The sequence below is a fragment of the Bubalus kerabau genome, chromosome 1 (genome assembly GCF_029407905.1).
Source record: "Bubalus kerabau isolate K-KA32 ecotype Philippines breed swamp buffalo chromosome 1, PCC_UOA_SB_1v2, whole genome shotgun sequence".
In the NCBI taxonomy this organism is placed as follows: domain Eukaryota; kingdom Metazoa; phylum Chordata; class Mammalia; order Artiodactyla; family Bovidae; genus Bubalus; species Bubalus kerabau.
Window position 1 is genome coordinate 155,412,432 of NC_073624.1, and position 26,552 is coordinate 155,438,983.

The 26,552-nt window shown below is 37.5% G+C and overlaps 1 protein-coding gene across 1 annotated transcript in view; it reads left to right on the forward strand.

Annotated features, from left to right (window-relative positions):
- The window catches only part of LOC129620857 (leucine-rich melanocyte differentiation-associated protein-like), a 745,168-nt gene that overhangs the window by 545,205 nt on the left and 173,411 nt on the right, over window positions 1-26,552 (forward strand). The window lies entirely within an intron of this gene.

Sequence of the window (26,552 nt, forward strand, 5' to 3'; positions counted from 1 at the left end):
CCAGTTGTTTTGTTAGAGATAATTTAATACAGGAATTGGTTACCAGTGTAAGAATTTGCCAGGGCTACTTTAAAAAATACCACAGACTGGATCAGTTCAACAAGAAAAATTTATTTTCTCACAGTTCTGGAGACAAGAAGTCCCAGGTCAAAGGTGCTGGAGAGGTCAATTTTTTCTGAGGCTTCTCTCTTTGGCTTGTTAATGGTTTCTGGCTATGTCTTCACATGGTCACCCCTCAATCTCTGTGCTTATGTGGCAATCTTCTTTTCTTATAAGGAGACCAGTCATATTGGATGAGGGTCTACCCATATGAATTCATTCTACCGTCATCATCTCTTTTAAGGCCCTGTTTCCAAGTATAGTCATGTTTTAGGTACTAGGGCTTTAGGGCTTCAACATGTGGGATTTAGGGGGATGCAATGCAGCCCATAGCAAACAATTACTAGAGAGCTGAAAAGACAAGGTGGGAACATTGAAATAACAGAGACAGTAACCCTAAGAAGCAGCTATCCTGCCCTTGATCTAGAGAAATAAAAGGAAGAGATTAAAGATAGCCTAGAAGATTAGATGACAGAGAAGGCAATGGCATCCCACTCCAGTACTCTTGCCTGGAAACTCCCATGGACAGAGGAGCCTGGTGGGCTACAGTCCATGGGGTCGCTAAGAATCGGGCACGACTGAGCGACTTCACTTGCAGTTTTCACTTTCATGCATTGGAGACGGAAATGGCAACCCACTCCAGTGTTCTTGCCTGGAGAATCCCAGGGACAGAGGAGCCGGGTGGGCTGCCGTCTATGGGGTCACACAGACTTGGACATGACTGAAGCGACTTAGCAGCAGCAGAAGAAGCTTAGATAAGGGGCCTTGCAGAAATGGGGTACAGACCTCTGAGGATCCGGAGCTACTGACTGGAACTGGCATCTGCTGGGGGTACAAGGGCACTGGTATTGGGAACACAGGAAATACTGGAAGGAAAATTCCCTTTCTCCTCCCTCAGCATTCCAGTCTCACTTTAATTTCCTCTATAAGTAGATCCTAATAGGTGTCCACTGGTAAAGGACAAATATAACCTGCAATTTGCAGCCCAGCAATTATATGGTATATTATTGAAGGATGGGTTTGAGCTAAAAGACAATAACTTAATAGACAGTATAAGTTGCTTAGCTTCTATAAAAAAAAATAATTTTCTGCTCTATACTCTTGCTTTTCTTACTTAGTAACATGTGAAAACATTTCCAGTGCCCATACCCTTCTAAAGCATGAATTCTAATGGCTGCATATGTATTCCATCATAGGGATGAACCATAATTTAGTTAACCAACTTCCTATCCTTAGCCATTAGATGTTTTGAAATCTTGTTGTTCTTATCCACAGTAATGCAGCCTGCTAAATCTAAGCACATATCCTTAAATAATCCCTTAGAATAGATTTTTAACGGTAATTACTAAGCCAAGAAACAAAAAAAAAGCTTCTAAAATAAAATATCACTTTTTCTAAGCTAAGAAAACATGAAACATTTATGGTTCCTTCTGTTCTAGAATATAATGAGGTAAGATTATACCATCCTAATACACTGGATACAGGGGAGGGCTTAAATAGTGTCTGATGAATGCAGGCAGAAGAATGGGAATGAAATTATTTCAGAGTGAAACGAAAACTTTCCTTTAAGAAAATATTTAAAGGCAAGGGGGCTATTAATATCATCTGCCTCAGTTGGTAGAGATACCATGTTGTTACTGATTTTAATTGAAGTGCATTCTTAGCAGAACTAATTTTGTAAAGCATTTCTCTACATAATCCAATTTTGCTCAGTGTTTATGGTTTTGACAAAGGAACAGGCAGGGTTTGTGTCAGTATTTATGGATGGTAGCCTTGTAGGAATTACACTGCCTAGAGGATATTGCTATAAATCTATAATGATGGTTGTTTTTGATTCCATCTTTAGTTTCTGAATTCTAGCCTTCATAATTAGAATTCCATATCATAAACTATTGGCCTGTGACAATTTTATTTTTCTCCTGGGATGCCTGGATTTTCTGAGGTATGACATGCTTGGCCCTCTGTGAAGCACAGAGGTCTTGATGGTTCTGAGCCAGATGTTTGAAGCCCACCTTCCTAACGGAGATGTGATGTGCCAGCTTGAGTGCTACCTTCAGAAAATCCAAATCCAAGCCTTTGTCGGATCCCTGAGGACAATTCCGAGAAAGTTACTACCCCTTGTGCTGGTTTCTCAGTGCTGGAGTATTCTCAGTTTCATAAGACTAAATAAATTGATAAATTCAGCTGATTCAGAGCGTTTACATAATCTTTCCAATGTCAACAGTCATTTAAATTATCCTAACTTTATACTGAATCTCCAAAATCCAATTACTAGCTAATAATAATTGTCAGCTTTGGTTTAAACCTTTAATGATAGGTCACCAGGGATGTGTAGCAGCAGGATTAAATCGCTGTGGACTGTAGCTGTGCCCAGCCTTAAATTACTCGCCTCTTATCTCTGGCTAACAGAGCCACTCTATGTTTTGTCACCGTTTTTGCTAAATAGAATAAATGTCACCAAAATTAATTTTGTCTCTCTTAAATTAGCTTCTTAGTGTGATTTCTCACTTCAGTCAAAATTTATTTCTTCAAGAATTTAATTCCCTTCTTCATCTCTTTTATTTGAGACAGTGAGACTGTTTCAGAGCAAATGTCTTTTAATCACTGGCTGGGAAGTTTTGAGGCTTTCTTTTCGTTAGTAATTGCTGACCCTTTAGGGAGACTGTTGGAGGATATTTTTGTTTTATTTAAGCTATCGTATGCTTTTTAAGCAGAGTAGGCTGGATCTTTCTGAAGAGTATCTGAGAAAGTTCTGCACCTTGTTATAGACCAAGAAAGATAAAGTTACCACACAAAAATACTTTTTTTCCACATAAGAGATTTAGTCAGCAGGGAGTTTGTAATTAGGTAGTTTAGTTGCTTTTACAACTTTTTAATCATTTTCCAGTATATACCTCTGGCAATAGTTATCCTTTAAGTGAGGCATATGTTTGGAGAGACTGGAAGGATTTTTGAAGTTAAACTTTTCATAGCACACAAGAAAAACACAGATGGGCCATCTAAGTCTGAAATATATCCTAAAGGCAGGATGATAGCACCTGTAACAAATTCTTTGGTCATCAAGGAAAGTCCCAAGGCATCAGAAGAGTTGAGGGAAGGGAAATTGTTTTTAAAAAGGACACACACAGATATCCATTTCCAGAAGGGCAGTGTGAGGAGACCTGTGAGCTGCTCCCCAGTGAAACAAGCACAAATGGTGAAGATTATGAAAGAAAATTAACATATCTGGATACTGACTTAAGGGAATACAGCAAATAAAGAAACCTTTATTTGAGAAAGCCCAGTGAAATTAAGACAATGCGATTCGGTGGTACTTGAATTATGACCCATTCCTTCCCTCCCCTCCTTGGCTTAGTTTGAAGAAAACTCCACAGTGAGCATGTGTGCCAAGAAGGTATGGATCCCTGATCCTCATCTACCAGTTAAGAGATACAGCATCTTATTAAGAGAGTCAGCCTGCCTTCAAGCCAAACTGTAGAGGTTAAATTCCTGGTAAGCACAGCCATAATTGGAGGGGTTCCTTTCTCTACTCAGTACCACTTATGGTGCAGATGCTCTATTCTAAGTGAAGCAGACTAAGAATACCAGGGCTGTATGGGGAACACATGTATACCTGTGGCGGATTCATTTTGATATTTGGCAAAACTAATACAATTTTGTAAAGTTTAAAAATAAAATAAAATTTAAAAAAAAAGAACAAAAATCTAAACAAAAGGCTAGTAAATTTACTATAGAGAATGACAGGAAAAAAGACAGCTAAGAAGAACTCTCCTGCATTCAAAATAGTCATTAAAGACTAGACTCAAAGCTACTCTTGCCCATGTGCAATTCAGTGGCATTAATTATATTAACAGTATTGTACAGGCATCACCACTGTATATTTCCTAAACTTTTTCATTACCCTGAGAAGAAAATCTGTAATCATTACACAGTAACTCCTCACTCCTGACCCCCACCCCCAACAGTCAACAGGAATTAACCAGTAATTTACCAGAAACGAGAGACAAAAAAGCCAAGTAGTGTGACATATTCAAAATGCTTGGAAATAAAATACTTGTCAAGCAAGAATCTTATATCCAGCAAAACTATCTTTCAAATATGAAGATGAAATAAATACATTCATTTTGTTTACTAAACAAAAACTGAGTTTTCATTGCTAGCAGACCTGTGTTACAAAACTACCAAGTGAAATTCTTCAGACCAAAAACAAAAGACCCCACACATGAATTCAAAACCACATTAAAATACAACACCAAAATAGATAATTATATAATAACAAACGATAATATAGATCCATATTACTTCTCTTTTCTTCTCTTAACTGGTTTTAAAAATAGGATATAAAATCAATGTAGAAAAATCTATTGTGTTTCTACATACTTGCATTGAACAATCTGAAAGTGAAATTAAGAAAACAATTATATCTAAAATAGTGTGGATATGAGGATGGCACTACTCTCCCAAATTGATCTTTCAGATTCAAAGCATTGACTTTCTTTCCAATTTCAAAACTTACACAAAGCGATAATAATCAAGACAGTGTGATACTGGCACCAGGATAGACATAAAGATCAATGGGATAGAATTGAGAGTTTGGAAATGAGCATCACATTTATAGTCATCTTGAATGAATCAGTCAGTCCTAAAGGAAATCAGTCCTGAATATTCATTGGAAGGACTGATGCTGAAGCTGAAACTCCAATATTTTGGCCACCTGATGTGAAGAACTGACTCATTGGAAAAGACACTGATGCTGGGAAAGATTGAAGGCAGGAGGAGAAGGGGATGACAGAGGATGAGATGGTTGAATGGCATCACCAACTTGATGGACATGAGTTTGAGCAAGCTTGAGGAGTTGGTGATGGACAAGGAAGCCTGGCATGCTGCAGTTCATGGGATCACAAAGAGTCAGACACCACTGAGCGACTGAACTGAACTGATTTACAGTCATCTGATTTTTGATGACGGTATCAAGACAATTTGATGGAGAAAAAACAGTCATTTCAATAAGTATCATTGGAAAAATTAAATAGTCACATGAAGTAGAATGAAGTTGGGACACTTACCAAGATTTACTCAAAATGAATCCAAGACCTGGACATAATATCTAAGAGTGTAAAAGTCTCAGAAACATGTATAGGTATACATCTTTGTAGCCTTGGGTTAGGCAGTGGCTTCTTAGATATGACACCAAAATCACAAGGGACAAAAGAAAAAAATAAGTTGGACTTTATAAAAATAAAAAATCTGTGTTCTTCAAAGAACCCCATTAACAGCGTGGAAAGACAGTTCATAGAATGGTGGAAACCTCTTTGAAATTATATATCTGATAAAGGACTTGTATTCATAATATATAAAAAACATAACTCAATAATAAAAGGCAAATATCCCATTTTTGAAATGGGCAAAATATTTGAATAGATATTTGTTCAAAGAAGATACACAAATTGTCAATAAACACACAACCAGATACTCAATATTATCAGTCATCAGGGAATTGCATTCAAAACCTCAGAGATACCAATTCACACCCACTAGGTTGGCTTTAATTTTTTTAAAAAAGACAATAACAAGTATAGGCAGGATTGTAGAGGAATTGTAGCCCACATTCACTGTCCCTGGAAATATAAAATGGTGAATGTGCTCTGAAAAGAATTTGATACAAAATGTTTTCAAATTACAAATATAGAGTAACCTTGTAATCTTGCAATTCCACTCCTAGGTATATACCTAGGAGAACTGGAAACAGATGCCCACTCAGAAAAATTTGTGCATGAATGTTCATAGATACATTATTCATGAGAGCTCCCCTAAAGTGGAAATAAATGATGAACTTGATTAAAAAATATTATCCACATGGTAGTGTATTTGGCAATTAAAATAAATGAATTATTGCTGTATGCTATGACCTGGATGAACCTTGAAACATTATGCTAAGTGGAAGAACCCAGTTACAAAAGTCCACATATAGTATAATTATATTATCAATATGGAATCTATATAAATAGGTTAGTGGTTGCCTAAAGCAGAGGGGATTGGGAGAAAGTGAAGAATGACTATAATGGACATGAGAGTTCCTTTTGGACTGATGAAGATGTTCTTAAATTGTGATGATGATTGCATAACTGTGCATATATAAAAGAACTTGCATATACACTTTAAAATAGTGAATATTATGCTGTGTTTATTATGTCTCAGTAAAGTTTTTATTTGAAAAACAGCTAAAATTTAGTCAGAAAACATTGATTTAATCCTCTATTTGCATTTTTCTGCCAGTATGACTTTAGACAATGTGCATATTTGTAGATCTGTAAGACAATAGCTTGGACTAAAAAGTTCTAAAGAAAAACTTGAGAAAGTGGGGCAGAGGAGAGGGGCTTAGTAAGGAGTTACAGTAACCAAGAAGGTTCCTCGCACACAGAACCAGCTTCATAGGTCCAACCCATGTAGTCACACAGGGCCCCTTACTCAGAAGGTCCAGTGCTTGGCTTAATTCTCTGCTGTTTCCATCTTGAATTTCTTATTTTGAACATTGAGTCATGCATTTTTATAAGGCACTGGGCCCCACGAATTATGTGAACAGTTCTAATCCTACAGGTAGTGAGAAAGGGCTGGGGTTCCTGTAACAGCCTGCAGTGCGCAGGACAGCTCTGTATATGGTGAATTAATTTTCCTGTCCAGAACACCCTGATGAGAAACACTGATTGCTAAGTAATGGTTGAACTCTGAAGTCCTGTGGTTTTTAACTAGCCTACTAGAAACTAATCTGAAATTTTCAAGCATAGTATGTGTTCTTTAAGAAAGTCACCTTGATTTATTTCATGTACCTAAAAGAAAAGTGGAGAGGGTCCAAGGCACTTAGGGGTTTTGTACCTGGTTTTGTTTCCTGAGATTGATGACATACTCTATACAAACCATCTATGCTTAGCCCTGCTTCTCTTCCATGAACTGGCCCGTCAAAATTTAGACAGTTACAGCATCCATCAGCTTGTTTTATTTCTGGTATTTGGAGATCCCTTAAGAAATTCCCAACTTGGTAGGCTCTGTGGCAGAAGCAATTCTGATTCCCAGAGAATTTATTTGTTGTTGTTGTTTTTGTTGGGGTATAATTGCTTTATATGGCTGTGCTAGTTTCTGCTGTGCAATGAAGTAAACCAGCTGTATGTATACATATATCTTGTTCCTCGTTTCCTATACATATTCTTCCCTCCCCTCCCCTCCTTTCATCCCACCCCATCTAGGTCACCACAGAGCACTGAGCTGAGCTCCCTGTGCTGTATAGCAGGTTCCCGCTAACTATCTGTTTTACACATGCAAGTGCACATACGTCAGTCTCCCAATTCCTCTCACTACCTCCCATGTCCACCCATCCATTCTCTATGTTTTCATCTCTATTCCTGCCCTACAAATAGATTTATCTGTAACATCTTCTAGATTCCACATATATGCATTAATATACAATATTTGGTTTTTTGTTAAATAATGAAATTCTAAGCTGATGGCTTTACTCAGATTGTTTCACCTGATTTTCGCATTGATCTTTAAGGTTGATTTTGATTATCCCAGCTTTTACAGGTGAGGAAACAATCTCAGAAACTTTAACAGGAAAGATTAGAAAAATATAGTGTGTCTTCTTTTTTCTCAACTGCTGTTAGATGAAATATGAAATCTGTAGATAGCTCTTTCCTTCACTGTCTTTTTCCCAAACATAATAGGTCTTACTAGAAGAATTGCTATTGAAATCAACTGACATATGATTTTGATACTATTATATACTTGTACAATTATAAAACCATATGGTGGTATTTTCATATTGTACCAAGACTTATTATATGCCCAGGTTGAATATTTTAATACTGTATTTGGGACAAAAATACTGAATTGAAAAGTGAAAGATTTAGTGATTTCTAGAGTAGTATATTAGATATGGAAAAAATTTTAAAGAACTCCAATGCCAGCTCACACATTTTACCAATGTTGTCGAATCTGGGTAGGTTTAATATCTTACCTATTTTCACATATTTGATGCATGATATTAATGACAAAGTCAGGGATATAATTATGAAATAAAGTTAATTCTGGATTCATCGGTCTTTCTAAACATAACCTTTCTCTCTGGTCAGTTATGTCTACTTGAACTGACAAGAATAACCAATTTGATGGTTTGACAGATTTCTTCTTTAGTAGAAATAATTTGTGTGAGATTTACACAGGATGTGAATATCGTGTATGTGTGAGTTGTAGCCTTTTGAGCGTTATCTCAGTGCAGAGTTGTCTTCTTTGAAAAGGACTTCAACTTATATAGAAGAATCCAGGAAAAATAATTTCCCCACAAGTTAAAAGAACAGATTACAGACAATTCATGTATAATGAAGGAACAAAGAATTGTACCACTGGGGCAGGAATGGTAGAACTAATGGGGAGGAAATTGAAAATAAAGTATTTAGAAAGGTTAGAAAAATATTCTAATTCATGCTAACAGAGCACGTTAGAGCTAGCCTGGTTTGTTTCTTACTGGCCTGTACTTTGGGGATACATCAAGAGGTGAAGAAGGGAAGTTTAATAACTTAACATGGATTTGAACACTCCTTGCTATCTCTCTTTTTTCTACAACTTTATTAAATGGTTAAAACCTGATAGTCAAAACTTGGTGCTTTATTTCGTTATACACTTTTTTCCCTTTAATTCTATAGGACACATCTCTGATACTGTGTTTGATTCTAAGACTGTAGCCCTGGAAAGTTCAGCCTTAGGGGTTCCTTCTCAAGCTTCAGTGCAGAGCCTGAAATAAGCTTTCCTTGGCCTTACTCCTCTGATGAGTGAACTTAGCACATTTATGACAGAAATAAAGACTGGCTCCCTCAACCCCCCAGTTTACTGAGATTTAATTAGCATATTACAAGTATTAGTTTAAGATGTATAACACAATGATTTGATATATGTATAAATATTACCAGAGCAACTTTAGTTAAAATCGATCACTTCATGTAGCTACCATATTTTTTCTTGTGATGAGAGCTTTTAAGATCTACTCTCTTAGCAACTTTAAAATATACAATACAGTAATGTTAACTACAGTCACCATGCTATGCATTACATCACCAGAACTTATTCATCTTATAACTGCAATTTTGTCCCCTTTGACTACCTTTACCCATTTAGCCCATCCCCTACCACTTCCCCCACCTCTGGTAACTACCGATTTGTCCTTTGTTTCTATGAGTTTGATTTTCTGAGATTCCGCATATAAGTGAGATCATACAGTATTTTTTTTTTTTTTCTGTCTAGCGTACTTCACTTAGCATGATTTCCACAAGGTCCATCCATGTTGTTGTAAATGGAAGAATTTCCTAGTTTGTTATGGCTATACAATATTCCATTGTAGATACAGTATACCATATATATCAATATATACCATATTTTCTTTATCCATTCATCCATTGATTGGCTCTTCCGCAACTTGGTTGTTGAAAATAATGTTGCAGTGAATATGGAGGTAACATAGTCATTTTATTTCCTGTGGTATATACCCAGAAGTAGAATTTCTAAATCATATGGTAGTTCCAGTGTTAACTTTTGAGGCATCCCCATGCTGATCCCCACAGTAGCTATATCCGTTTATATTCCTACCAGCAGTATGCAAGGGTACCTTTTTCCCCATGTCCACCCCAATGCTTGATATCTCTTATCTTTTTATGACAGACATTCTGAGAGATGTGAGGTGATACCTCATTACTGTTTTGATCCGCATTTCCCTGGTGATTTGTGATATCGAGCACCTTTTTATGTATCTGTTGACAATTTGTATATTGTCTTTAGAAAAATATCTAGTTCCTCTGACAAATTTTAATTATGTAGTGTGTTTTGTTGTTGTTGTTGATTTAATTGAGTCCTTCATATATCTTGGATAGTAGCACCTTTTCAGGTGTATGGTCTGCAAATATTCCATTCCATAGATTACCTGTTCATTTTATTGTTTCCTTTGCTGTGCAGAACTCTTTTAGTTTGATGTAGTCCCATTTATTTATTTTTGTCTTTGTTTCTTGTGCTTTGGTATCTTTCAAAAAGATCTTTACCAAGAGCTATGTCAAGGAGCTTTTCCCTTATGTTTTCTTCTAGGAATTTCATGATTTCAAATCTTACTTTCAAATATTTCAAGTTAATATTTATACATGGTGTAAGATAGAAGTCTTGATTCATTATTCTGCGTGTAGTTGTCTAGTTTTCTCAACAGCATTTATTGACAAGAGTATTATTTCCCTTTTGGGTATTATTGACTTCCTTTATCTAATATTAGTTGATCATATACGCAGGGATTTATTTGTGGGCTCTTGATTCTGTTCCATAGGTCAATGTCCATTTTTTATGCCAGTCCCACTACTGAATATGAATAGCATATGTATGTAATTACAGGATATTTATAATCATTTCCACCTGTCCCCTGTGAAATTGCTATCATTTATTTCACTAATACATATGCTATAATCATTTAATACAATGTTACTCTTATTACTTAGAGAAGCAGTCACCTTTTAGATCAATTAAAAATAAAAATATTTTATTGAGCTTTATTTATTTCTTCTCCAACAGTTTTTCTGTCTTCATGTAGACCTGAATTTATGACCTACATCATTTTATTTTTACTTGAAGAACTCTTAAAATTTCTCACAGAACATGGTTACTGGCAATGAATTATCTTACATTTGCTTGTCTAAGAAAGTGTTTCTCCCTCACATTTGAAGGATAATTTCACTAAATGTAGAAATCTACTTTTCTGCAAAGAAGTCTACTGTAATTAATTTTCATGTTCATTCATCTTTTGGAAGGTGGGGGGCTGCTGTAACTCCCAGGCTGGTATAGAAAGGAGGCCAAACCAAAACAAACAAAAAAAGCAAAACAGGGAGCTTATCACTGAACTATCCTTTGAGTACTGACATCCTCACCTACTTCTACTGTGATCCCCTTTCTGAATCTTTTGGTTGATTCTTTGTGTTTTACTTTAGAGTTTTTAGTTACAATTTATGACAGCATAGGATGCAATGTGCTTACGCCATCCTGTTTGGAACCAGAAGTGACACTTTTAATATCACGTACATAACTTGGTTCTTGTTAAAATTCTCTAAAATGTGTTGATTTCTTTTTTAAGCAAGTACATGACTAGCTAATTCAGCTTAGCACCATTTGTTTTTTTTGTTTTGTTTTGATTTAGCACCATTTGTTTAAAAGATTATTAATTGCTCATTAGTTGCCTTGACATCTTTGTAAAAAATAAACTAATTACATGCCTGTGGATGTATTTCTGAATTTTCTCCTTTGCTTCATTGATCTGTTGCTCTTAATGCCAATACTGCACAATCTTGATTTCTGCAGCTCACGTGTGAGTGCATGTGAAGTCACCTCAGTGGTATCCTGCTCTTTGCGACTCTGTGGGCTGTAGCCACCAGGTTCCTCTGTCCATGGGATTCTCCAGGCAAGAACACTGGAGTGGGTTTCAGTGCCCTCGTCCAGGGGATCTTCCTGGCCCAGGGATCGAACCCATGTCTGTTATGTTTCCAGCATTGGCTGGCAGATTCTTTACCACTAGTGCCATCCGTTAGCTTATTTTAAGACTTAAATACAGACCAGGTCTCCAAAGGTATTTTAACTATTTTAGGTCCTTTTCATTTATGTGTAAGTTTTATAATTTGCCAAATTCTCAAAGAAATTCCTGCAGGGATTTTGATTGATGTTTTGTAGATCAGTTTGGGTAGCACTCAAATATTAATGATATTGATTCTTCCAATCCAATTGCAAGTTTTATATTTCCAATTATTTCAGTTCAGTTCAGTCGCTCAGTCGTGTCTGACTCTTTGCGACCCCATGAATTGCAGCACACCAGGCCTCCCTGTCCATCACCAACTCCCAGAGTTTGCTCAAACTCACATCCATCGAGTCTATTTAATTTCATTCAGAAATGTGTGTTTTCAATTTACAGGCCGATCCCTTAGTATTTCATGTTTTTATGCTATTGCTTAATTTCAATTTCTGATTGTTGCTTTTATGTGTAAATTCAGTAGATTTTTGTATATTCATCTTGTACACAACTACTTTTATAAACCCATTTTTAGTTCCAACAGCTTATTTCTGTATATACCATGTGATTTTCTATGTAGATGATCATGTCTTTTGCAAAGAAAGGCAGTTTTACATATTCTTTTTGTTTCTGTCTCATCCCTTAAAACACTAAATGTTGAATAGAATTTGTAAAAGTGGCCTTCCCTGGTTCCTGATCTTAGGGAGAATTTTTAGTTCAAATTTATTTTATTTAATATATATAGTGCTATTCAGGCTGCACATTTTTTCTTGAATGAACTTTCATGTTTTGTATTTACTAAAGATTTAGTTATTTTACTTCATTTGTTGAAATTATTGGCATTTATAAAGTTCTATTATCTTTTTAATTTCAGTATTAATCTATATTACTGTTACTTCTTTCATTCTTGGTATTGCTAATTTAAGTGTTCTCTCATTTTTTCTGATTCAGTCTGACTAGTGGCGTATGGTTTTATTGATCTTTTTCAAGAGCATCTTTGATTTTCTTTTCTTTTTTTTGTTCTCAATTTTATTAATATTTGCTCTAATTTTTATTATTTCTTTGCTATTTCCTTTCCTTTTAGTTTTCTCTTTTTAAAGTTTTTTTAAGTTCGTGAGGTGAAGTGAAAGTTGCTCAGTCGTGTCCAACTCTTTGTGACCCCATGGACTATACAGCCCATGGAATTCTCCAGGCCAGAATACTGGAGTGGGTAGCCTTTTCCTTCTCCAGGGGATCTTCCCAACCCAGGGATCGAACCCAGGTCTTCCACATTGCAGGCGGATTCTTTACCAGCTGAGCCACAAGGGAAGCCCTGAGTTAGAGGGGAAGGCACTGATTTGAGACCTATTTTTTCTAATATTGATCTTTAGTCCTATAAATTTTGTTCTAAATAATGTTTCAGATCCATTCCCCAAATTTTAATATATTGTTTTAATTTGTTTTTTAAATTTCCAGTTTGATTTCTTCCTTGAATTACAGTTTTATTTAATATTTTGTTTCTAAATATGTTCAGATTTTTCAGTTAGCTTTATCTTATTTACTTCTGATTTAATTTAATTTTTTGCCACATAATGTACTTTTTCCTTTGCATCTTTTAGAAAAAGATCTCTCATTGACCAAACATTTTTAATTTTGATGGGGTCTAAAATATCAAAATTTCCTATTATGAATTGTGCTTTGATCTCAACCCTATACATTCTGCCTCATTCTCTATTCCAAATATCTTTTGGGGAAATTGGGGAGTTTTATTACGTTCTAAATTTAAGCTGATGATTCCCATTGTGTTAAATTTGTATAAAGTATGAGGTTTTGAGGTATGTGTTTGTTTGTTTGGGCTAGTGAATATCCAGTTGCCTCCAGTATCATTTATTGTAAGTACTCTTCTTTCTCCATTGAATTGTTTTGCTCCATTAAAAAAAATCAATTGTTCATATTTGTGTGGATCTTTTTCTGGCTTGTCCTTACTGTACCAGGGATAAATATATCTTTCCAGCAATAATATATATTTCCATAATAAACTTTAATATTCAAAAGAGTGATTTCTCCCATTTTATTCTTTTGAAAATTGTTTTAACTATTCTAACTCCTTTCCTTTTGGATAAATATTAATGTAAGCTTGCCTATGTCTCTGAAGATATTTCTTGAGATTTTTGTAGGTATTAAACCTATAGATCAGTTTAGGAAGAATGACGTTTTAACCACAATGGGTCTTCAAATCCATGAACATGGTATCCGTCTCCAAGTGAACAGAATTTTAAAAACTTACTTTTTACAACTCTTTGTAATCTTCATCATAAAGATCTTTTATGTATTTCATTAAACTTATACCTAAGTATTTCATATTCTTTGAGCAGTTTTAAATAGCACTGAATTATTGAGTTCAGATTTCACTTATTCATTTTCAGCATGTAGAGAATGGTATTGATTTTTCTGTGTCCGTCTTCTACCTGCCACTTTATTGAACTCACTTATTCTAGGAGTTATTTTATAGATTCAGTGGGGCTTCCTAAATAGCCAGTCATGTTGTCTGCAAACAGAGACTGTTTTATTTCTTCTTTTCCAGTGAATATGCCTTTCATTGTTTCCTCGATTTGTTGCCTTTCAAGATTTGCTTTTGAGTTTTGCTAGTTGTCCCAAAAGCTGCCTTAATCTAGGGATAATTTTGCCCCACTGTTGAGCCTATATCCTCTGGGTACTCTATCCATAGCCCCATGATTTAATAGGTTTTCCATTCTAGGTGGTGGGAATATGAACTCTTCCCAGCTCTGTGTAATGTCTTGGGATTATTCCTTGTGTTCCCTTCAGGTGGTTTCCTTTCAAGACTCATGTAATTGCCTTATACACATGCCCTGGTCCGCTAAAGACGTGAGGCTGATTATCTGTCATTTCCCAGAACTCTTTCAGTGCAGCTCTTTCCTCTTCAGTAATCTACACTTTGAATTTTAGCTAATTTGACCTCTTGCTCCTAGCACCACCTCTTCTATTCAGAGAAACTGTGGGCTCCACTTGAGTCCCTGCTTCCTGTTGTGGGACCTGGAAATTCTCTTTGGGCAGCAAATTAAACAACCCTGGAAATTACTTCATTTGTTTCCCCTCCCTTAGTGCACACCATCCAGCACTACCATATGTTGAATGACTGAAAACTCTCCTTTTATACATTTTGTTCAATGTGTTAGTTGTTTGAGGTGTTGAGGGGTAAATTCTTTCCCTGTTACCCTTCTTGATTGGAATTGAAAGTATCAACCCTCTTTTCACCCAGCATCTCCTTGATAGCTCATTGCTTATCGATTATTATGCTTCAAAGTCTACCATGTGCCTGCAAGCAAGAGACATCAGCCGAGCCATCTTTGTAAGGAAACTTTAATGTTTCCTAAATCTCCTGGCCCTGATGCTTCCTTTGGGGGACAATGCCTACAGGATCTAAATATGGATGTTTGTTCCACCAAGAAGAATATGCATATCTGGCTAAGAAGTTTATGTTTAAAAAGGTCTGGGTGTACTCTGCTAAGTATAGAAACTAGAGAGAGCACTGAGTTGGCAAGCATAACAGGGAGAAAGAGGCTTTGATGTTGTATACTGACTTCTAAATTATCTAAGAAGATATTCCCTCTATTCATTAACTTTCCGTTGGTGGTGCGTTGGGGTACAAGTTTCTTGCCTTCCAGTGCCCTGAACAGATTCATTATGGTGAGTTTCATGGATTATATGAGGAGAATAATAATTTGAAAGAAACAAGTAAGTATTTGATAACTATAATTATATCAGGAGCTTTAAATTGTCCCCCTTTCTTCACCCAATTCCTTAACAACACCTAGCTGCAATTCATGGGGTTGCAGAGTCGGACATGACTGAGCGACTAAACTGAACTGAACTGAATGGGAGGGTATACTTCCATGGCCCTAGTCCTTTTCTTTCCTATAAAAAAAGTTCAACCTTTCTTTTTATATATTTATCTTATGTATTTTAAGCAAGCAGATGGAACACAATGTTGCCTACAGTCTTACAGCCCACATATACCTCGGACTATATTTATGGTCAGTATTTATGGTAACACAGAATCCTGATCTGGTTTGACATTCCAGAATTATACAGGAGTTGCCACTCCTCATACCATTGTTTCTGGTGGGACTCTTAAGACTAATATAGAAAATACTGCCTTCCTCAAGGCAATTCAAGCCCCACCCTACCCTTCATGTCTTATCTTCCAGCCTGCCCACAACTACAACTCAAGTAAATCCTCCCTGGTTCTATTCCAGTGTTGTGATGGTGGAGGTGTCAGACTATATTCTCTTCCTTCTACTTCCATCCTGTTTTTGAAGAGGAGATGGATCAACCAACTAATTTACATCTTGAACTGGCCCCAAATAATGTATTTATAGTTGGAATCAAGTCTTCGTGCTTTCTTAATGAAAACCATGCGGGGAAATGGAGGCAGCTCTGGAGCTGACATTGCATTTGAGTTAAAATCTGGCATCTCCACACCATTGACAAGTCTGACAGCTGGACCAGCAATCACCTCATCACATCTCTCAGTTGTGTCTCTCCTGGTTTTTGGCATCCTTCCTGTCTAAATTTTTATCAGATGAGCACTTTTCCTTGGCAAGCACTTTAAATGCCTTCAACTTGTTTTATCTCTGAACTGTTACCCCTTGCCCTCAGATGTCATTTCTCACATGTATGACTAGAGGAGATTCGGAACAAATTAGTTAAGAATGTAGCTTCAGAGAGCAATTCCCTTTGGCCTTCTCCCCCCCCCCCCTTTTTTTTTTCTTCCAGAGTATCAGAGCTTCCTTTTGAGGAGAACTCCATGGACATTTATTAATTTCAGAAAAGCCTGCTGCATGGGCTTGTACAGTGGAACAACTGTTTGTGAGTTTTGATTGCGACACCTCAGGGCTAGCTCTGCCTGGGCTCAGCCATCAGCATTGTTTTCTTTGGCTTTGCTTCATTCACAATAATCAAGGATTGGCGGCTGTGAGCAGCAAGGAGCAAGCCTCAAAGTCCTCTCATAAATTCCAGCCAAATACTATGTTTGGAAGTTCCTCAAGATTAATGACAACCCTCAGCTGTTTAAGGCTGATCTGAGACCCAAGATGAGGTGGCATTCATGCTCTCTTCAGTATTTCCATTTGTAGAGATGGGAGATGGTCTGCAAGTCCTGAGGGCTGGAATGTGGGCCTATACAGTGTGCCTCCTGCCTGTCTGATCAGCTCCTCCCACCTGGCATGCAGAGCCCTCTAAAGTTTACCCCCAGTCTCTTCCTCTAAAAATTCATAGCTGTTTGTCATCCTGATCAAGTCTTTGCACCTGCAATAAACATACCTGGAGTTTTTCTTACCTGATGCATTGGGAACTGAACAACGATGCATGGCAGTAATGCAGCCCTTTGAAAGCTGAAAAATAAATCAGTTATTTAGTAAACAACAGAGAGATAAGTAAAAAGAAATCCATAAAAGCTAAATAGATGGCTCTGTCTCTCCCGGGTCACAATTTGTCCTGGAATGTTGGCATCTTCATCTTTGCATCTGTGCTTGAAACTGAAATGGCTCCTTCTTCAACCCTTTTTTTCCCTCAGTTAGGGGAGAGAGAGAGCAGAGAAGGCGATGGCCCCCCACTCCAGTACTCTTGCCTGGAAAATCCCATGGACGGAGGAGCCTGGTAGTCTGCAGTCCATGGGGTTGCTAAGAGTCGGGCACGACTGAGCGACTTCACTTTCACTTTTCACTTTCATGCATTGGAGAAGGAAATGGCAACCCACTCCAGTGTTCTTGCCTGGAGAATCCCAAGGACGGGGGAGCCTGGTGGGCTGCCGTCTGTGGGGTCACACAGAGTTGGACACGACTGAAGCGACTTAGCAGCAGCAGCAGCAGGGGAGAGAGAGATTGTCTGGCTTCCCTATGGATAGGAAAAGGCAGTTAAATAAGTAAGTCATTTTCCCCCAGCCTATTTATAAGCCTCACAAGTTGATGCTGGGCAGGCCACAAGCTCCAGTGAGGAAACAACAACAGTATCATCACCAGCAATCATCGTTGTCATCGGCGGCAGCAGTGTGTGCCACGTTTTTTTAGAACATTTATATGTGCCAGACACAATTCTTTTAAAAATAGTTTTATTGAGATATAATTCACATATAATAAAATTCACTCATTTAAAGTGTAACAGTATAGTTCTTTTTAATAGATTTACAGAGTTGTACACTTGTCACCATTATGTGATTTTAGGACATTTTCACTATCCCAGGAAGGAATCCCCTACTCATTTGAAATCACTCTCCATTCCCCATATACTCTCCAACCCCTGTCAACTAGTCATCTGCTTTCTATCTCTATAGATTTTCCAGTTCTGGATTTTATAGGAATAGAATCATAGAATGTGGTCTTTTGTGACTGGCTTTGAATTTCACTTAGTATGATGTTTTCAAGGTTCGTCTGTGCTATCATATGCGTTAATACTTCAGCCCTTTTTCTAGATAATAACAGTCCATTTCATGAATGGACTACATCTTCATCCACGGATATAACCTAAGCTGAGTTATCACCTAAACTGTGTTATCCAAATTAACATCACAAATTAATATTATGTACCTCCTGATATAACGCAGTGAAAAAGCACCAGCATGTTATACTTGTCAAATATGTATTACCTTAATTTACTCATGAAGAAACATCTAAAAAGTCCACTTTGAGGGATATTTCATAAAAATGAATACCCAGTACTTTTAAAAAATATGTCTTGTGAAACAAAGAAAGAATTGGCAACTGTTCCAAATGAAAGGAAACTAAGCAGACATGATGACTAATTGAAATGAGTGACCCTGAGTTTGATCCCCTACCAAAAAAAGAATATTGGAAAATTTTGAGTAAGGTATTTAGAGGAGACAATTGTATTGTACTAATTAATGTTTGATAATTATACTGTGTTTATATAAGATGTTAATATTGGGGGGCTCTGAAAGAATTGTTTTGACTAATTTTTCAACTTTTTGTGAGTTGGAAATTAATTCAAAATGAAAAGATTTTTAAAAATTATAGTGCATGATATCTAACAGATCTCTAACAAGGTGAAATCCAAATGTCTATCAATTAATGGATGGATGAACATTCATGAACTGCAGCATGCCAGACTTCCCTGTCCACAAATGTTTATATCAGCATTATTCATAGTAACCAAAACAAAAAAAGGAAACAACCCAACTCCAAATATATTGGTATATCCATACAATGGGATATTACTGAGTCAAAAAAAGCACTGAGCTACTCATACACAAAACAGCATGGGAAATTCTCAAAAATATATACATAGTGGAAAAAAGCGTAAAAGTGTTATTGGCTGTGTTATGTCCAATTCATTGCCACCCTCTGGACTGTAGCCTGCCTATCTTATTTGTGATTTTTTTCCACTTTAAAGTTGTGGTTTTGCCTTTGAATTTAATACTTACCCTGTGGAAGGAAACTTTGAGACTATCTAAGTAGTCTGTTTCTCATCAGAGTCTCATCATCAGTCTTAGCATCCATTGGTGGTCCTTCCCTGCAACAGTGTTACTATGGTGTTTGCCAAATGGTTGTTTTTCTACTTCCATCACTCCTTCCATATTTATTAGTTGAAATTTTGTTGTAAGGAAAAGTGTACTGTTCTCTTCTTACTATCTATCAATGTACCTATGTATCTTTATATTTATTTCATTATGCTCTCAGGTCCTTACTTTATTCTATGAATTATAATCCGTTACTATCTTTATTTTGTCAATTGAATTGTCTAAGATTTTCCCATTTGGAGACCTTTCATTTGGCCTTGTATTTTTTATGTTCTCCCATGATTTATTGTACTGTTCCTTATTTTTCTTCTTTTCTTCAGACTTAGGTTTTTCTTGTCCTAACCCTGAAATTAACCATTTGCCCAAGGAAAACTGATTACTTTTACTGGATAAAGATATTTAGAAGTCATGATGTGGACAGTATTCTATGCACTAATATTATGTTCTGCCTGTGAGTTAGCTACAATTCCCAGCCCTGTTTCTTGAAAGAACTGGGGTTTCACATAAACAGCACATCCAGTGTCACGCAGCTATAGGTGGTGGAGCTGCTATTTGAACCCAGGTGTCTTCACGCTGACGCCCCCACTTAAATTTAACTTTACACTAGGATCGGAAACTTTGTCCAGTATCTCTGAGCCTTCATATCCTTATCTTCAAACTGAATCTAATGCTCTCTGCCTCTCGGGGCTGTTGTGGTGACTGAATGCAAGGACAGGAGACATTGTCTAGCACAAGATTTGTTCCGTATGAGCGCTCAAATACTAGTTAAATCTGAGTTATTTACTTGATAAGTGTGCATATACACCTATCTTGCTTTCATCTCTGAGGTGGAAAATATGCAAGTTACAAAAAGTAAAAATATATGACCCCTCTCCTGGATGAACTTGTAATTGAGAAGACAGAAGTATAATTCACAAAATTTCAGGTGAATGTTACAAATGCTGTGATTGGGGCGCTGGAGGAAGGGATGTGCAGTCTAAGATTCTGCAAAATGGAAAGCTTAGTATTACATAGTGGAGGCAGCATTTTTCAGCTGAGCTTCAGAAATGGTGGGATTTAAATAGTTACAGAGGAATACGAAAGGTGGGGAGATTGGCCTATAGACCTCAGGACCACCTGTTTTTACATCAGAAAAGAGTTTGGAGATAGGGGACAAAATTCACCTTCCACATGCAGATCAGTCCTTCTGCAAGAGCATAGTCTTCCATGCAAAGGTGGCATCCATCCTATCAGATATCCAAAAACTGGGCACCTCTGTTCTTTCCTACATAAGTTTTCATATCCTACTGGCCTGATCAGTGTTGCAACACATATCATTGGCAGCAATTGAGGGATATTTTAAAATGGGGACAGATGTTCTTAGGCAAAATTATAATTTTGCTGGGGTTTCTAAAATTTTGTAAAATTTGGCTGGGCTTTCTAATGTTTGGCATCACAGCTGTTTTGGGGTCCAGAAAATTGGTTTGGTGAAATATTTTTGAATACATGTCTTGGACCTCAATCTATGTCAATCTGTGTTTTCATTGGTTTAGAAAATAAGTTTTTACATGATACGTATAAAGATGATTTATTTTAACAGTTTAACTACAACTTGTAAATTGTAAATTCTGCTGGAAATTTTGAGAGTGGATACTTAATGAATTCTTTTGAATGTTCTGCAACTTCCTTTAACCTCCAGAAGCTGTTTACCAAATTTTGTTTACTGGAACAGGTGCATTTTTTCCTATGGATAGATTTATAGATTTCACTAGATTCTCAAAAAGTTCTCAGAACCCCAAATATTTAAATACTACCAGCCTAGAGTTACACTATCTTGTATATTGGCCACTTGCCACATATGCTTAGGTACATTTACATTTATTAAAATTCAATAAAATTAAAAATTAAATCGCTCACTTGCACATTTCAAATGCTCAGGAGTCTCGTGGCTAGGACTGTGATAGTATACAGTACAAGCATAGGACATGCTTTCCGTCTTTGCAGAAAAGGCTATTAGGCAGCATTGCAAGATGTTGGTTTTCAAATGTTGGCATGCATCAGAATCACCCAAGTGATTGTCTCAAAAATAAATTGCTGCATCCCAATTTCAGAAATTCTGATTCAGTAAGTGTGAGAGTGAATAGAGTAAATATGAGTGAGTGAGTATGAATAGAGTAAGTGTGAGAGCAAGTATGTAAGTAGGGCTGAGATTTTAATTTCTTACAAGTTCCCAGGTCAGACAGATGCTACTATTAATCGTCTAGGAGCCACTGGGGAAGATTAGGTTGACTGGGTTAGTGGTGGGTTTCATTTGGGTCATGAAGGAGACAAACTTCTACCATAAACTTTATATGGCAATCAAATCATGGGTCTGGACCATGCCCATGAGTCTATCTTTATTCTATATCCATTCAAGAGCCTTTGTATCTGAGTCATAATAAATTCTGATAGGCCAGACTTGAACAAAGGACAATAAGCCTTTTGGAATGTTTCCTTCTAAAGCTTACCTTCAGAAGAAATATGTATTTTATAGCAGCTTCCAACTTGTCTAGAGTCTCAGAGCTGCTCAGGCCTTGTTATGGAATGTTGTCATGTTACAAAAGAGAATGGTGTTTTTAGTGTATAAGGCAAGAGACAGAGTGGATAAGGACAAGGCCAGGTATGTGCTGGACTGCCAAGTCAATGTTTCCGGGGGACAGTGGAGGCCTGGCTTAGGACTCAGAGTGAGCATGCCTCTCCCTCATCTCCCCCTTTAGCTGTAGTGCCATATTCTACTAAATCAAACACTCAAACCATGCTGGAGACTTGCTGATTATTTTCCTGCAGCTCAGGCCATCGTACATCACTAATGTATTAGGTCTCTATCTCTCCTTCCTTGTGAGTCCAAACAAGACTTAAAGTTCCTTCCCAAGATAGGACGTGAAAGCTATTACCAGTCAGATGAAGCACATTTGCTCTCTGGGATGTGAGTGATGAAGAACTGAGAGGACAGGTTTGTCTCCAGCAAAAAAAGAGGCAAAGAGCATTCACCCACATCTAAAGCATCTTACAACCTTAGTTTTTAACCATTTTCTGGAATTTCTTGAAATTAGCCTGAAGTGGTAACGTCTAAGCAACACAGAGGGCTGAGTGTACAGACTAACAAGGAAAGGACGTGGAGGATCCTCATTTGTCAAAATGTTATGAGATGATAAATGCAATCCATACAAAATGCTAACTTTGATTAATTTGGGGAAATGAGAACCAGTTTATTCTTCCCCTGCTGGCACTGAATGATGGTTTGCAGAGTTACTGCATAAGCGAACAGAGAGTGGCAGCTTGACTGGAAAACATTGAGGCTGCTTTTGTGAAGACAGAATTCCATTAGCTAGATGATTCCTGGATGGTTCCCGTTTGGCCTTGTGGTGATTATAACATCCAGGTCACAGGTGGTACAGGCAGACAAGCTTAAGCCAAGATAAGTGATATTGAGAGGAAGAGAGAGTGTGTGTGTTCGTGTGTACACACCCATGTGCATGTGTGTTGAGGTAAGGGGTCAGTGATGTGTTCAGTCTGGATTATCTCAAACTCAGACCCCTCACTGAGTCCCTGGGCTGCTCAACAGGGATGGAAAATAGATCTCTGAGCTGAGATTTAGGATCAGTTTGCTCCAACCACAGTGCAAAAGTAGCTGAGTGTCTCAGATCCCCTCATGTGTAAAGTTTCAGACACAAACTTGTACCATAAGGTTTTCAGGAAACTCATGTCTAAGTCCCTTTTTTCCCTTATCAGAGAGCAGAACAATGAACAGTCATGACTGGGATCATTCCATTGGTAATGATTATTTCCAGAGAGTTGCAGGAAGGACTGATCTTACATGTGCAAGTGAAAGTATTAGTCATTTAGTCATGTTCCCAGGACTCTTTGCAACACCATGGACTATATAGCACCCCAGGCTCCTCTGTCCATGGGATTTTCCAGGCAAAAATACTGAAGTAGGTTTCCATTTCCTCTTCCAGTGGATCTTCCCGACCCAGGGATCAAACATGGGTCTCCCACATTGCAGGCAGATTCTTTACCATCTGAGCCACGAGGGATGCCCTGGTCTTACATATAGAGTAAGTGAATGTGGTGGGAAGGGCACACACAGGAAGTCTAGAAGAGATGACAGGGCTCAGAAAAGAGTTAAAACCACAGATCTAGAGGAAGACAGCATGGAAGACCAATGACAAGGTGATCAAAGGAAACATTTCAAAAATATTTTCCTACCACACAAGTTGCTAAAGAATCTGCCTGCAATCTGGGAGACCTGGTTTCAGTCCCTGGGTTGGGAAGATCCCCTGGAGAAGGGAAAGGCTACCCACTCCAGCATTCTGGCCTGGAGAATTCCATGGGCAGTATAGTCCATGGGGGTCGCGAAGAGTCAGGTACGACTGAGTGACTTTCACTTTCACACAAGTTACTTCAGTGCAGTGAAGGCTTCCCGGATGGCGCTCGTGGAACCTGCCCACCAATGCAGGGAACAGAAGAGATGTGGATGAGATCCCTGGGTCGGGAAGATCCCCTGGAGGAGGAAATGGCATCCTGCTCCAGTATTCTTGCCTGGGAAATCCCACGGACAGAGGAGTCTGGTGGGCTGCAGTCCATGGGGTCACAAAGAGTCAGACACGACTGAGCACTCATGCTTTGCTATGCTGTGTGGATGGAGATAAATTCAGAAAAGACAGTAGAAGAAACACTTGATCAAAAAGATGAGGCAGATGCAAGGAAGAAAAGATATTCTGGGCAAAGAGCTTTATTAGAAGATAAAGCAAGAGTCACTTTTTGAAGAGTCCTCTCTGCCTTGAAATTTTGAAATGTTGTCAGGGCTATAAAATAGCAAGGGCTGTATATTTTACAAGTATATCTCTGCAAGCAGTCTTCTTGGGAGACCTAAGAAACAGACAGCAGAATTAGAAAACACTGAGTAAAGTTAGCAATGGATAATAACGGTGAACTGAGACTATAGCTGGAGAATGAACACGGGAACAAAGAAAAAAGATGTTACGAAAGATGAATCTGTAAATACCAAAGCTAATCAAAAGCTCTTGCAAGAGATGGTTTCCTTCTTACCTCCTTTCTACTGTTCCTTTTTTTCTTGGCATGTGTTTATTTTGTAAATGTTATGCTAACCGCATGCTTTCCAGAAGAAAACTTGTTCCAATGCTTTATTTTTATTGGATGATTAATTCAGCACCAATGGAAATTATAATGAAATAGATGCAAAGGCCTAACTAAGCTAACTAAAGACAAGTGTCTCAGGAGAAGTCTCAGGTGTCTGTACTTCAGCCAAATCAAGCCACCTAGTACCCAATTCTGTTTTCTTAAATTCATTTTTATTGAAGTATAGTTGCTTTATAATGTTGTATTAGTTTCTGCTGTACACCAAAATGAATCAGCAATATATTTACATATATCCCCTCATTTTTTAATTTCTTTCCCATATACATCACCACAGAGCACTGAGTAGAGTTCCCTGAGCTACATAGTAGGTTCTCATTAGTTATCTATTTTATACGTAATATCTATAGCTATAGTGTATATATGTCAACCTCAATCTCCCAAATCATCCCAGCCCCACTTTCCCCTTGGTACCCATACTTGTGTTCTCTACGTCTGTGTCTCTATTCCTGCTTTACAGATAAGATCATCTGTACCATTTTCTAGACTCCACATATACTGCTGCTGCTGCTGCTAAGTCACTTCAGTCGTGTCCGACTCTGTGCGACCCCATAGACGGCAGCCCACCAGGTTCCCCGTCCCTGGGATTCTCCAGGCAAGAACACTGGAGTGGGTTGCCATTTCCTTCTCCAATGCATGAAAGTGAAAAGTGAAAGTGAAGTCACTCAGTCTTGTCCAACTCCTAGCGACCCCATGGACTGCAGCCCACCAGGCTTCTCTGTCCACATATATTATATGTGTCTATATGCAATATTTTTCTCTTTCTGATTTGCTTTGCTGTGTATGACAGTCTCTAGGTCCATCTATGTCTCTTCAAATGGCATCATTTCATTCACTTTCATGGCTGAGTAATATTCCATTGTGTGTATGCACCACATCTTCTTTGTCCTTTCCTCTGTTGAGGGACATTTAGGTTGCTTCCATATCCTGCTACTATAAACAGTGCTGCAGTGAACTTTGGGGTGCATGTGTCTTTTTGAATGAAGATTTTCTCTGGGTATATGCCCAGGAGTAGGATTGCTGGGTCACATGGTAGTCCTATTTTTAGTTTTTTAAGGAATTTCCATACTATTCTCCATAGTGGCTGTATCAATTTACATTCCCACCAACACTGTAAGAAGGTTCCCTTTTCTCCATACCCTTTCCAGCATTTATTGTTTGTAGAATTTTTTATGATAGACTATATTTTTAAATTAGACCTATGACTCCCTGGTAGGATTTTTGGCTCGTATTTGTATTTATCAATGATAAAATAAATAATAAACATTCTTCATAAAAAGTTTGAAAAATACACATTAAGGAATAAAAATAAACTTGTGATCCCACAACCCAGTAATACTTCTAACATGTTTTCTTCCATTCTTTCTTCTACATATGTCTGTGTGTGCATATATTAATATTCAAAATGAAAATGGAGATTATGTTGCATATTGATTTTTATGCTTTTTCTCAACATATTATATTGTGAGCATGTTCCTATATTATTAGTTCTCAGATATATAATTTTAATGGCTATATATGATCTTGTCTCTACTATAGAATGTTTGAATTGTTTCTGTTTTTTGCCTTTTTTCTTATTGTTGTCCCATAGTGGGTAGGATCAATATTTCACTTTCCCACTTGGTTCAGATTTCAAGACTATTGATGCCACACAAGCACCAAGAGAATATGAAAACATTTATCACTTACATCATGAGGCTTTCTGACCCTGAGTGGGGAAGGGGCAAATGACTTTTGCTTTTATTGTGACTAAGGATAGATTGGAATGTTGGTTCCTGTGTGCAGGCTAGGGCTCATGGATTTGAACTTCCAACACCAAGGGAAGGAATACCTGGACTTTCTTATTGGCTTTCCCAGATGTGGGCACAAGGAAATGGGGAAGGATGAGGTCTGAATGCTTTCAGCTGCCTGACGGTGGAGTCAGATGACCTTACACATCAGAAAATCCCAAAGAATGCACTGAAAATCTACTAGAACCAAGAAATGAATTAGCAAGGCTGCCAGGTACAGATCACTATACAAAAATCTTATATATAGTAAGCAATCCAGAATGAATTAAAAAAAATAACTCCATTTATGATAGTATGTAAAAGTATTAATTACTTAGGAATAAATTTAATAAAAGAAGAGCAAAAGTTACACTACAAAAACTCAAAACACTGGTAAATT